This window comes from Schistocerca serialis, chromosome 2, assembly GCF_023864345.2.
Source record: "Schistocerca serialis cubense isolate TAMUIC-IGC-003099 chromosome 2, iqSchSeri2.2, whole genome shotgun sequence".
NCBI lineage: Eukaryota > Metazoa > Arthropoda > Insecta > Orthoptera > Acrididae > Schistocerca > Schistocerca serialis.
The window spans coordinates 734,377,572-734,391,699 of NC_064639.1; the positions used below are offsets into that span (position 1 = coordinate 734,377,572).

Below are 14,128 nucleotides of genomic sequence, written 5' to 3' on the forward strand. Positions count from 1 at the left end.
TGGACATGTTTCAAGTGAAATGGCGAACTACAGCACGTGTCGTAAGGAGATTTTTTCGAAAGGAATTTCCTGAAGTCCAGGTTTCTAATCAGAGTACAATCCATCGACTGATAAACAAACTTCGTGAAAGGGGGAGTGTTCTTGACTGGAAACATAAACGCCATGTACAGTACTCCAGAAGAATCTCCCGATAACAATGGGCATGCTCTGGAAAGGTCTCCTAGAAAATCATTTCGACGTCTTTCTTAGCAAATAGAAATTTTCTATGGCTCTGTTCAAATGGCTACAAAGTTACAGAAGTTACAGCGCTATAAAATAAATGCAGTGCCAGAACTTAAACCAAATGACGCTGCAAAAAGGTTGCGGTTTTATGAATGGATTTTGAATAGGGTACATAATGGAAAAATTGACCCTCAGCTAAATTTCCTTTCGGATGAATCAAGGTTCCATCTGATTGGATACGTTAATCCACGAAATAACCATTGCTGGAGTTCTGAATAGCCTAACATAATACACGAGGCACCCCTGCACGATAGCAAAAACATGACTGTGGTGCTCTATTAGTGCTGAGAGAATAATAGACCCCATTTTTTAAGGAAAACTTTAACAGCCATAGATAAATAAGAAAAATGTTTTTGCGAGTTAACTGAGAGAGAACATGCTTTTACGATCTTTCTGCAGGACTCTGCGATGGCACATACAGTCAGCTTCCCATTACAGGAAATTCACGTCGTGATCCGACGTACAGTTATCACTAACAACATTGGGCCTCCTCGTTCCTCCCCGATTTATGCCCCTGCAATTTTTATCTCTGGGGTGTGGAGCATTTAAAGATGAAGCGTACAAATGAAATCCACACACTTTAGATTAACTTAAAAGTAACATTCGTCAATAAATTGCTGCCATTGTCAGAGGGAATTGCTGAGTGTCATGATCAATTTCGTAAGCAGGTGTTGGAAATGCTTGACAACGAAATGAGGCTGTTCCAGCATCCCCCTGATTAATAAAAGTGAGTAATATTCTTTTTTCTTAAGTGTTTATGTTTTGTATGGCAGAAATAACTTATGTGACAAACCATGTTATACTCTCTGCGGACCTCCTTGTAAGCAGGTGATGTATCTTAGGTGTTGTCTCAAGCCCAGGGTGGTAAACAGGCATTCCACATAGCTATAAATTTTGGCCTTGACTCAAAATTAATTAAAATGCAACTGTGACATTACAAGAATACTCAAATTAATATAAATGACAAGTTTGGGATTTATCCTAAAATGATAACACAGCCTCTCCCTTTCTCATTCTACATCTTTATTTATCAAAGCTTTCAAGGTTCAAGTCATAAACAACAAGGTGGTTTAATTACTTTCAACTCTCAACAAATTAATTAACATTTAGACGTTGAATAGATAATTATTAAAACTTCATCTCTATGTATGAAAGAATTATGACAAATGAAACAATTAAACGTTTATCATTGATGTTTACGTCTACGTTCTCGTAGCTGAGCAATGGGCTAATTTGGTGGAGAATGAACTTTATCTTTTGAACTAATCAAAACTCTCATGTATTCAATGGAGGGTATGTTAGTAATTAACTCTTGAATTTCTATATTCAAAGCGTACGCAAGTTGGAGTGAACAAATCTCCACTCAACATTTACTCTCGCCTAATGCACGTTGGTACAGTACCAATCGGGAACTGCGGTGGCGTTGTCTCTGTGCTGTATCTAAAACGCTAATTCCCTACTCTGGCCTTGACTGAATTCATTAAGTCTTAACTTTCCTGCGTTCCGTAGAACGTTAAATTTTCCCTGGTCGAAATTAATGGCAAATGTGTACTCGCTATGGGATGGAGCGACGTGCACTAATCTCATCCCACAAAAATTCCCGCAGAAAGATGAACTACCGCTTTACGTTGGTCGCCATGATATGTGAAGTGTACCGTCCTGACTTCGCAAACATAAAGTTTGAGACTCAACGTCTTCGCTAATTTTACCACGCGCATGTGTGGCCCACAGCGAGACAAGAGTTCTCTGTGTGTTAATTTATTTCTCAAAATGCTTTTATATGACGTTACCCTCCCCACTGCGATTCTACTACGTCACACAGTACGGCTTCAACCAACTGCTGCTTCATTATAGGTGAATTATTATTTTTCTTGCCCGGGTCGCTGTTAGCCTCGTTAATGTAGTATCGCAATTTACCCATGGTTTCTGCTGTGTTTATTCTAAAAGGTAGTATATTGTACTCGCCTTATTTCTTTCTGTGCTGCAGCTGGGCTTTCTTTTGTTAATGTTAATTGAGGTTTCTCAATGCCATTAGCCACGTGCGATGGTCTCCAAGCTGTGTTCACTTTATCTCATTTACGCATGCCCCTGTCGCTATAACGGTACTTATTGTTTTCTTATTCGGTACATGAGATTGCCATAATTACTTCCTGTTGACAATATAGAGTTATTTTCTGAGGATTTTGTTCTGTATCATACGTATGAAGCTTATGTAAGGTCCGAAAAATGCGGGCACCTTACATCCTGTCACACATGCCACAGGCACAGCAGCCGGCCTCGCCCGCAGACCGCATGCCGCGAAAGTGGTAGCATTAGGGATTGATCACTCTGTATGAAGTAGGGAGTTATTGTGGTTGTGTTGGTGCCGCCTAATAAAGTATTGCAATTTGTGCCGGGCTGACAGTTTCTTGTTTCAGACACTGCCACAGTAGATGACGTAAGGCGTATAACCAGGAATAAGTAAGTAATCATCAATCACATACAGATCAATAGAAACCCTTTGCATAACTAAAACATGGCGGACAGCAGGAATCTGCAGATACACTTAAGTTCTGTGCTCAGAGGACAGGATACGTCATCCACATAGCACAGATCACTGGTCGTGGCGTAACGGCTTAACTTAATCACGCTTCAAAGAAAGTATATTGTTTATATGACATAACGAGCGGACTTTCTTCTCTTGCCTACCTGTTTCTCACACTTCTGACGTTAATACAAATATTTCCGTAATTTCAATAGAAACCTAGGTAAAGCTATCATCAGTCCGAAGGTCGATTTGAATGCCACATTCTTTACTACATATGGTCCTATTTGAGGAGCTATTCGCTTGCGTCCCCACGACCTTTCAAGTGACTCGCCCAGTCAACAGTTAAAGGGGGACCTCCAGTTTAAGGTGTGCTCGAACCACGAAGAATCTCAGCACTTTACACACCAAAAATTTCCAAAGGTGAATGACATGACAAGTTAGAGATAAAAATACGGGGTCTGAGCGTGGATTGAACCCCAGACCGTTGCTGTCCTAAGCTGGCACGTACCCACTTTTTTTTTTTCTACTTTCGCTCTCCATTTACACCTTCACACGCCAACTCTTCCGCTACATGTTCTGTAGAAAGGTCCCACTCTGTGCTGTCACTACTTTTTCCTTTCAGTCATCCGTTTTCCTTAAAGAACGGTATTATTAATGAAATGGAATACTTCTTCGTGAAGTAAATCAAGTTTGACACGCCTTGATAACATTAAAATAGTACAAGTAATTTTCAAACTTAACACTTTGTCTTAAAATGCAATACTTTTTCCTTTCTCCAGAGCTAATACATTAAAATGTTATTCTTTTCCATTAAAACAAATAACATCCTCTTAAGCAGAAACTGTAGCAGGAAGGAAAACCTAAAGTAAATGTCCTTTTGGCGAGTCGGCTTTCGTAACTGCATTTTTGTTAGAAAATTCAGTTTAGAAATCTGATGAAAGAAGGTTTCCTTAGTATGTTAGGATAACCACTGATGTTGTTCTTCGTTCTATATGACTGCGTGTATGTATGGTTTGTATTTTCTTCCTGTTTCGTATTTGTTAATATTTTCCACATTTCCTTCATTAGATGGTCCTGGAAACCTTATTACATACGATATGTAAATTTAAAATTAACCACGTTAATGTTCTCCCTTGCGTGCACGAAAAAGCTTCTTGTTGAAGAGCTCATGTAGTATATTTGCACAGTGGTACTTTGCCAATTTCCAAACGTAAATGGTATTCGACCACTCAGTAATTCTGTGTATAGCGATTGTTCATGTGGAAGCATGCGCTCTGCTATATGTGGATTCTGTACGGTGCTCTGTGGTAGGTAAAACATTGTTAGACAGGATGCATGCGTCAGAACTTACGTCCGAAGTTTGCTATCGCGTCCAGCGAGCATTCTAGACGCTCAATGACATTGGAGACTGGAGAAGGTCTGTCCAGTCAGCTAACGTGGAGAAGGCTAATTGGTAATTTGAGAGAATTATGAAACCCGCTTGGGAAATAATCGAATAAAGCAAGACTTGAATAACTAAAATCTTTAACTGCTGGTACGAGCAAGAATTGGATAATGGCTTGAATGAAAGCAAACTACGGGTGATTGCAAATTCACATGGAGGGAGGTATGCAGCTAAGTAAGGGCGCGAGCAGAGCGAGAGCGTATACTACAAGTCCAGGCCCTGGGCCTGACCCACACCGACGTCCCTCCTCGTCAGGTGTCTGTTCCGAAGTCTCTCACAGGCTACGCCGCCTCCGCCTCTACACTGTGCGGCAGGCCATGCCGCCCCTTCCACGTTGACGCTTCCGGACACCGCCCTGTGAGACCTCGAGTACGGCCACATATGATCACCGCCAACGCACTGCCGCACCTCGAGGCTCGACACGTGAGCGCACGTGATTCCTCGCGAGTCTACGGAACATTTCCGGCCAACGCCCAAAGCAACGCCCTTCCTGTGGCGTGTCTCCTTTGTACTCTGAGTACTTTCTAGAAAAATTATTCGTTATGGCTGCTGTTCTGTTGCATTTGAGACGTTGAATTTCTTAAATATGTGACGACTCCCCGCTGTCTTCAGCGACTACAAATTTTATACAAGTTTTCAAATTTTTATTCCTTTAATCGGGAAGCATACACATTTGCTTTACAGTTATTTTCAAAAGACACACATGATTGCCTTACAACTGCCCACGACAGAAATATTTATAAATAAGTTTTGCATCTCACACTGAATATCATTGTTACATATTCTAATACCTGGAATAGGATACTTTTTTTTTTACATTATGAGACATTTCATATTATCCTAGCAATTCACTTTTCTGGTAGGCTGGATATATAAACTATTTCACAATCGACTTTACAATGAATTACACTCGAGACATTGATGTACATTTCATAGCATAATTACCATTTCAATACGTGAAAGAGAAAACACTTCACACTAGTTTCTTTTCACACTTTCTATCAGTTTTATCATTCTTCAGCGTTTGTCCGTTCTTGTCTTAACACTTTGATAAACATCAATTCTAACTTCACTTTTAACGTGTCTAGCAGACACTAGAGATCCGTCAAAAATTGTCGCTCAGCTACCTCTAGATGTGCCACTCTCTGGTCATTGATTTACGATAGTGTTTGTAATGCATATTTTTCTACAACAATCGTTACCCATTCTTTTGCACACAAAGTTAAAATAGTCTAGACAACATGTACAATATCTGCCTAAACAGTATAACACTACTATAATTACTACACCAGAGCCCATGAAACCACAGAAAGAGATATGACTGACTTAACGAGAAGTTGTCTCTCATGCTAGTCAATCTCATTTTGTAGGTCATCCAACTTACAGTCTGCAGCTGTTAGGTCATGTAACTGTCTAATTGTAGGTTGTACTCGCAGTTCCAGCTTAAGTGCACTTATATTCTTCTTCTCATTATTCACAATGCAGCAGTCTATTTCCATGCTTGAGTTCGGCACGATAGCACTACAGGGAACACTTGTTCGTATTCTATGTTCAGACTGTGTCACTGTCTGAACTATATACCCACGACATTTACCTAAAAACTTTATCTTCCCTGTGCCTCGGAGTATGACCAGTGGAATTTCCACATGACAAATGGCGGTAATGCCTTCGTCTACCGAGGCAAGAAACAGTCATTCATTATTACTTAATGGTGCCCACAGACTTTTTTTAAGACTGTTTGCTTCTGCACGCAATCCTTCGAAACTTCTCGTACTGGTTGCAGCATCTTAGCCTCACACTTCTTATGATGATACGTGAACAAAAGTATAAATACCTGCTTGCGTATTCTCAGTCTTACACTCTAGCTGCTCGTTATTTAACTTCACATATTGGAATTTCGAGTCATCACTTAGCAGTAGCTACTTGTCTGGGACAATAAACGTAAATAAATGTCTCGCTATGTCCACTTCTGACGGTTGTAGAGATTACACACGTTTTTGTCTGCTAGCAGGACATTTAACATACAAGATTTTCCAAACAATGAAAACATACAGATCAACGATTCTGATTAATTGGTATCCTCTGTCCACTATAATGTTGACAGGGAACCACTTGTCTTTGATTTCGTCTTTTTACAGTTCTAGATACTTTATGATCTGAATTGGAGTGATCAGGTGCAGCTCCAGAATACCTTTCTGAGCATTGACAATCGCTGATATTATCGCATCGTATTCCCGTTCTAGTTCATTGAAAATGCCCGTCAATTGTATCAGCTGTTCGTTAACGGTGATCAGAATTACAGCTCGCTGTAACCGTTTGTCAGTGTTGATCTCAAATTCTACTAGATGCCGGCTTAGTTGCTTCATTCCATACGTGATAATTTCTTCATTTCTCGCTATGGAGCTTACCGTTTGATTAAAAAAAATTGTCAAGGCTGCTTTAAATATTGTCATTGCTCCTTCGAAAGTGTGAGTAGCTGTTTCTGCTCTCCTTCTATGACAACTGTCTTCACCTTGAAGTACGTGGCGTCATCTTCGTCTAGGGTTCTGAACAGAATCTTACTGACCTTTCCCACGAAGTTTAAGATTCCTCATTTCTTTATACGGGATTTATGCCATACAAATTGCCCGATCAGACCCAGTTTCTTTTCTATTTTTCATATGTGCCATTTTAACGCCAAGTTCTACACTGTTACACTGTGTTGCACTGGTATTCAATAACGCCAATCCGTCTTTACAATATCCGATTGCTCGCCGCACAAGAACCTCAGAGCACTCAAATCTCTCTCTCAGTTCCATTAAATTAAAATAACCCACAATTTCCACGTTACACTAAATTTTTACTCGACCCATACTGTCATACTACTCTTCAGGTGAAGACTGGAACTTCGTCACGTGCGTGTACGGTTCTTGTCTGGTGTGCTCATTCCGAATCAGCAGCAGGAGAACACCGACAAAGCAGTATGACGTCGACATCTGGAATTAGAGAAATTCCTTCTGTCTGTTTGCATGAACTGTGAGACATTTACTTCGTTTCAGACAGATCACAACAGGTCCCTTGGTTCGTACCGACGTGTACGGACCTCGCCACTGTATATCTAACTTACGTAATCTGCCTCGTCGTACGCTCTCATCAAACAACATAACCTTATCCCCATAACGGAATTCCTTTGGATTATGAGTCCTTTCATAATATTCCTTATTTTTTATCCAACATTGCACACTCTGTGTTCTTGCACATTGGTGTATTTCTTGCATGCGCCCTTTTAGCTCTGCCGCACTATCATCAGAACTATACTCCACATTACACCTCACTCCAGCAGGATCTTTCTGTAGTGTTCTTCGAATACTACATGTTCTTCCAAAGAACAATTCATGTGGCGTATATCCTGCCACACTATGCGGTGTTTCATTATACACAAAAATCGCGAATGGAACCTAGCTGTCCCAATTTGTCTGTGCTCTATTTACATAGTGTCGTAACATCACCGTTAATGTTCCATGCGACCTCTCTAACGCCTCATTTGTTTGAGGGTGATAACTTGTTGTCTGTATCTCCTCGATACGCAGTAATTTACATATTCTTTTCATAGTCTCACTCATAAAATTAGTTCCCACATCACTTAACAATACTGACGGTATTCTATACCTCAGTATAATGTTCTCATCTAGCATCCTCACTACCGTGTCGGCATCTTGCCTTTCAGTGGTTCAGCTACCATAAACTTCATCAGCGCATCCTGAAATGTAAGGATGTAATTACTCTGTCTGTCTGTCTGTCTGTCTGGTTTAATGGGCCTGCTGTGTCAATGTCACACCTTTCGAAAACGTGCTCAGGCGTCTTCGTGATCTTTAGAGGCATCTTTATGTGTTTCCTAGTGATCTTACTCTTTTGCCAACTTTCAGGTTACTGGATATATTTTTCTATATCTTTCTTTATACCGGTTCATACTTAGTACTTCCTTATTCGCTTATAGTTTCTTGCTATGCCCTGGTGTCCTCGAGTGGGAGAAGTCGTGAAGCTGTTTTAATACTGTGGCTTTTTCAGTCGCACTTATTCCTTCCGTCTTTCCCGACTTAGCTGTCTCTTATTTTCGGACATACTTTTCCATATCCTTGATGCAGTTTCCGCATTCCTGAATAATATTTTTCACTGTTGACAGATCACCTGTTTTGTGTCCTGTTTCCTTGTCGGTCATTCCTGTCACCTTCTCGCGTGCGCCAACAGCCCTGCTGTCGTCACCTGCCGATTGGTCCCTGAACCGGGCCATGCTTTCCGTTTCTGCCGTGACTTGACCGAGGCTACTGTCACCTTTCGGTCGTGCGCCAGCTGCCCTAACCTCTCTCAGTCGCGAGAGTGCGTCGACGACTTGATTTCGTTTACCACTCTTGTGTAGGATCTAATAGTCATATTCCTCCAGCTTTAACCTAAATTTTACCAATCTGGATGACAGATCTGATATACTACCTACCCTTGTTAGGTGTTTATGGTCAGTACATACCAGGAAATTTCTTCCAAATACATACGATCTGAAATATTTCACTACCCTATAAATGGTCAACATCTCCCTCTTAATTGTACTGTACCGTCTTTCTGCCTTGTCCAAATACTCGAGGTGTCTGTGAAAGGTAAGTCACTTCCAATTTTTCCCTGACTAAAGCCGCTCCAATATGACTAGATAGCGTCTGTCGTAATTATGAAGTCCTTTTCAAAGTCCAGATACTGTAGTATAGATGGACTGATCACTTTCTTTTTTAAATGCTGAAAAGCGTGTTTACTTATTCGTCACCCCAGATGTAAGGCACTTCTTTCTTTAATAATTCATGCAGTGGCTTCGCGATTGTGCTGAAGTTGTTTATAAAACGCCGGTAGTATCCCACGAGGTCTAAATTGCTCCGTTGTTTCGAGCTGTGGATAATCCTTCATCAGCTTGACCCTCCGTGGATCTGGCCTCTAGCCCCGGGCCGATACAATATGACTCAAATGGCATACTTCCTTTTGCAAAAACTTGCACTTGTCCACTTGTAGTTTTAAATTGTGGATTATAAGACTTTGGAATACCTCTGTCAGCTGCACATTATGTTCCTCTAAGGAGGAGCCAAATATTACCAAGTCATGCAAATAGGTGAACAATTTGTCACCTTGTAGCCCTGTCAAAACGTACTGCAATGTGGTAGGAGCTGTTTTAAGACCTATGAGCATTCGTATGCACTCGTAATGCCCATAAGGCTTACTGAAAGCCGTCTTTTCTCGATCCTGTTCGTCGAATAAGACTGGACAAAAGCCCTTCGCTAAGTCGGGGGTTGACACGTACTTTGCGTTTCCTAAACTGTCAAGAATTTCGTCTGTTATAGGCAGTGGATTCACTGACTTTGGGGATCTCTCATTAAGTCACCTATAGTCCGTTACTATTCTTCACTATTTCTTTCCATTGGTCTCAATCTTTTTCAGAATTAAAATCAAGGAATAATTCCAATCACTTTTCCTCAGTGCTATAATGTCATCCTCTAACATCTTTCAAATTTGCTGCCAGAGGTTCTCCTTTAGCGCTTCCAGTATTCTGTAGTGTCGCAAACATATCACCCTACCTTCTGCTTCCAGTAGCAGTATAATTTCGAGCCTGATACTATCCGTGTAAAGTAATACATCTCCCGGCAAATGGAAAACGTCTCTGTACAAGGTGCATAACTCTATGATTGCTACCTTCTCTTCCGCATTCAGATAACTAGTGCGGGTGTTCTCCTTTAGCGCACTTATTCTTGGTTTCATCTGTGGCTGGATTTTACTGACACGATTCACACTGAACGTCCGCTCCGGAACTGCTTCTGTTACCACCCATGGGCATAGTACTGACACACTCGCATCTTTAGTATTCAGCACACTCGTTAGGAATTCTCCTGCTTCTATTTATAATGATGCCTCAAGTAAATACACACTGTGGGTGGTTTCCTGTTTCGGGGTGATAGCCTCTCTCATTCTATTCGCCTCTGTTTTAATTAAACACACCCGTTCCTCCGCCGGCCGCAGTGGCCGAGCGGATCTAGGTACTTCAGTTCGGAACCGCGTGATTGCTACGGTCGCAGGTTCGAATCCTGCATCGGGCATGGATGTGTGTGATGTTATTAGGTTAGTTAGGTTTAAGTAGTTCTACGTTCTAGACGACTGATGACCTCAGATGTTGAGTCCCATCGTGCTCAGAGCCATTTGAACCATTTTTGAACCCGTTCCTCCTGTGATTCTATTATTAATACTGAAACAATTTGTTTGCGCTCTTTTTGCTTCTCTCCGGCATTACCTGTTGCCTGCCTCAGCTGCGTTCCGACAGTTAATGAGTTTCTGTCACTATTCACACTCGCCTTTCCCAGTGTTTCCCGCTTTGCGCCAAAGTGTCTCTCACAAGACCATTTTACTTTCTTTGAATGTGCTACGCAGAACTCACCCTGTGACTCCGTCTTCCTTTCCTTACATGCTTTTCGCTCCACGTCAGAGGTTTCTCTGAAAAAGCCTTCCATTTCTTGTACCTGCACAAGCGTATTAGCAAGTTTCCGACTCCTAATACCAATCTGCACCGGATGGCGCTCACGCTCTTGCTCCGTCTTCATTCTGATTCATTCCCAGCGGATCCACAGGCTTCCAGTGACATAACTGATTACGACTCCATGTTCTCTGGAAAAGTCTCGGCCCAACAGCCCATCATATGGTAGGTCCACATCTTTTCCAATTACTTGGAAATGATGCCTCACTTGCATTTCGTTTCATAGTCGCTCCTTGCAACCATAATAGCGATTCCCCAAATCGTAAAAAGTTCGGCTGGATTATACTCTCCACCGTTTCTCAAACTACTTCTCCTAACTAGGCTTATCTGCTCATCTCTGTCTATGAGAAATCTCAGTCAGTTAGTAATACCGTCCTGACACTCCAATTGTATAAATTCATTTTTACTTTCGCAGGCGACTGTTAATAACTTACCAGGTGAGGCGTAAGGCGACTGCTTTCTTACGCTTTTACTTAGTTTCCCTTGCTTTTACTTTTGCTATGTGCATTCTGTGCATGGCAAACGCTTTCTGCACAGTCTCTCGCAAAATGACCGTTTCGTTAGAATATGAAACACGTTAAAAACCTTAGATGCACACATGGACTTGGCAAATTACATTGTGAGCACCTCGCTACTAGTGACTGGACCGTTTCCTTGCCTTTTCTTGCTACAACCAGCCTCACCTTTCTTACTGTTTTATCTGCACGACACTCTACATTTACATCTACATCTACATACATATTCCGCAATCCACCATACGGTGAGTGGCGGAGGGTACCTCGTACCACAACTAGCATCTTCTCTCCCTGCTCCACTCCCAGACATAACGAGGGAAAAATGGCTGCCTACATGCCTCTGAACGAGCCCTAATCTCTCTTATCTTATATTTGTGGTCTTTCCGCGAAATGTTAGTTGGCGGCAGTAAAATTGTACTGCAGTCAGCCTCAAATGCTGGTTCTCTAAATTTCCTCAGTAGCAATTCACGAAAAGAACTCTCGCGTCTTATGGCCTAGTCTCCCATACGTGAAACACTTTGTGGTTTTCTTCTCGGTCCGTGGCACCGCACCGCCACCTCGGGAAATCATCTTTTCTCGGGCTCAGGCTACCACGCTCTCCTCTGTCAAAGCTATCTCTACTGTCTCTTCTAAGGTTAGCTGCTCACCTCACACACACACTGTTGTCTTTATCCTGTCATCGTGAATTCCTTGGATAAACACTTCTCCGCTTAATTTCCAAATGAGAGCAAGGCCGCCTTCTGGCTACGATTCTCGCATGGTATCTCCGACTGCTTCCTCGAAATGGTGCTGCATGGTACCCCACTTCGGGTCCCTTTGAGCTATACGTTCCCCGTGTTCTTGCCGACTTGCAGACATCTGGCATGCAAAGAAGTCGTGTGTCCTTTTACTACCATAATTTTCTACTAATGTGGCAATGCACATCTCGCCAAGTGGCGCTTAATCTCTGACTAATAGCATGCTATGTGCTGAGCCCGCCATTTTAGTTTTAACAAATTTCGAAAGTGTATCACGCTACTCTGTGCCTATACGTTTAGACGCAAGATCACAATTAGAGTGGCCTTAGCGCCGTCAAACGATTGTGGTATTAATTTTTGCATAGCTGAAAAACTAACAAATTGTCTATTTTGGGACTGAGGTACATCAGAGCCTGCGCCGGAAACATTATCTCCGTCTCGTGACACGGCTGCTAGTCTAAAAGACTGGAATTACTTCTGGAATTACTGCTGCCGTTGCTTTTGTGTGCCGTCTGCTGCGAAGCGTTGCCCTTGCGCCACTATCCACCGTCGCCGCCGCTGCTGCTACTGTCTGCCTTCCGCTGTCTCACGCCGCCATCTGCAGGCTCGGGCGTCTGTCTGCGCTGCGGCCGCTGTTTGTCGTCGCCGATATTGATGTACCGCCTCTCGTCGTCTGCAACCGCGTGCTGCCCGCAGAGACTGCCGCTACTGTTGGCTGCCTCTCACCCCGTGGTTTGGGACCTCGCGCTGCTGTCCTCTACACCTGTGCCGATGCACCGCCTCTGCGCACCCTCTGCGACCCCACTCTGGCTACCGTGGCCGCAGGCTCCTAGCGCCGTCGACGCCCGTCGACGCTTACCGAGATGTCCTCCTCGACTTCAGGCGCCGTGTGACTGCTGCTACCGAGGCTGCATCGTCCCTGGCCGCCTTCCGGGATGTCTTCCTTGTCCCCAGGCGCCGTCTCTTGCTGGGCTAGTCCCGTCCTCTTCTTCTTTCTTTGGGCGTGTTCTGCTTCTCAAGAGCTCTTTCACTCTCCTAGCTCCTGGCTCTGCCGCTGGCCTGCATACGGTTATTCAAGTAATGCAAAAGGGGTTCTCTAAGCCGTTCCGTCGTTTTCCTTGACGTCACGCTGAACAGGTTAGATATTCCAAACAGAAGTGACCTATTCCTATAACTCGTGGCATGAAAACTGCTCGCTAATCCACTACCAACACCACATATCTGACACCAGAAAATCGAGTCCCTACGTCGCTTCCAGCAAGCAGTCCAGATAGTCAGTGACACTGGAGACTGGAGAAGATCCGTCCAGTCAGCTAACATGGAGATGGCTAACTGGAAGTTTGAAATAATTATGGAGCTCGATCGGGAAATAATCGAACAAAGACAAGGCTTGAATAACTACAACCTTTAACTGGTCGTACGAGCAAAAATTGGATAATGGCTTGAATGAAAGCATACTACTCGTGATTGCAAAATCACTTGGAGGGAGATATGTCGATAAGTAAGGGCGCGAGCAGAGCCAGAGCGAATCCTACACGTTCAGGCCCTGGACCTGAACTGTACCGACGTCCCCACTCGACAGGTGTCTGTTCCGAAGTGTCTCACAGGCTACACCGCCCCTGCCTCTAACTTGCGCGGCAGGCCATGCCGTTCCTTCCACGTTGACGCTTCCGGACACCGCCCTGTGAGGCCTGAGTACGGCCACTTATGATCACCGCCAACGCACTGCCGCACCTTGCGGCTCGACACGTGAGCGCACGTGATTCCTCGCGAGTCTACGGAACATTTCCAGCCAATGCCCAAAGCAAAGCTCTTCCTGTGGCGTCTCCTTTGTACTCCGAGTACTTTCTACAAAATTTATTCGTTCTGGCTGCTGTTTTGTTGCCTTTCATAGGTTGCGTTTTCTTTAATATCTGAGGCAACATACCGGATAGTGAGATTTTTCCACGTAGTCTTCCAGCGCACATGCAGTATTTTAAATTGAGTGAGAGCAGTCACTCATTTATCTGATGATAAAATTCCTGTAGTAATCGTTGTGCTGTGATTGATTTCTGTTTCTATTTTCTCTACAACCTGCTGAACGTGCGT

At 43.2% G+C, this 14,128-nt stretch overlaps 1 protein-coding gene across 1 annotated transcript in view; it reads left to right on the forward strand.

Moving 5' to 3' along the window:
• The window catches only part of LOC126456373 (Down syndrome cell adhesion molecule-like protein Dscam2), a 289,440-nt gene that overhangs the window by 142,415 nt on the left and 132,897 nt on the right, over window positions 1-14,128 (forward strand). The window lies entirely within an intron of this gene.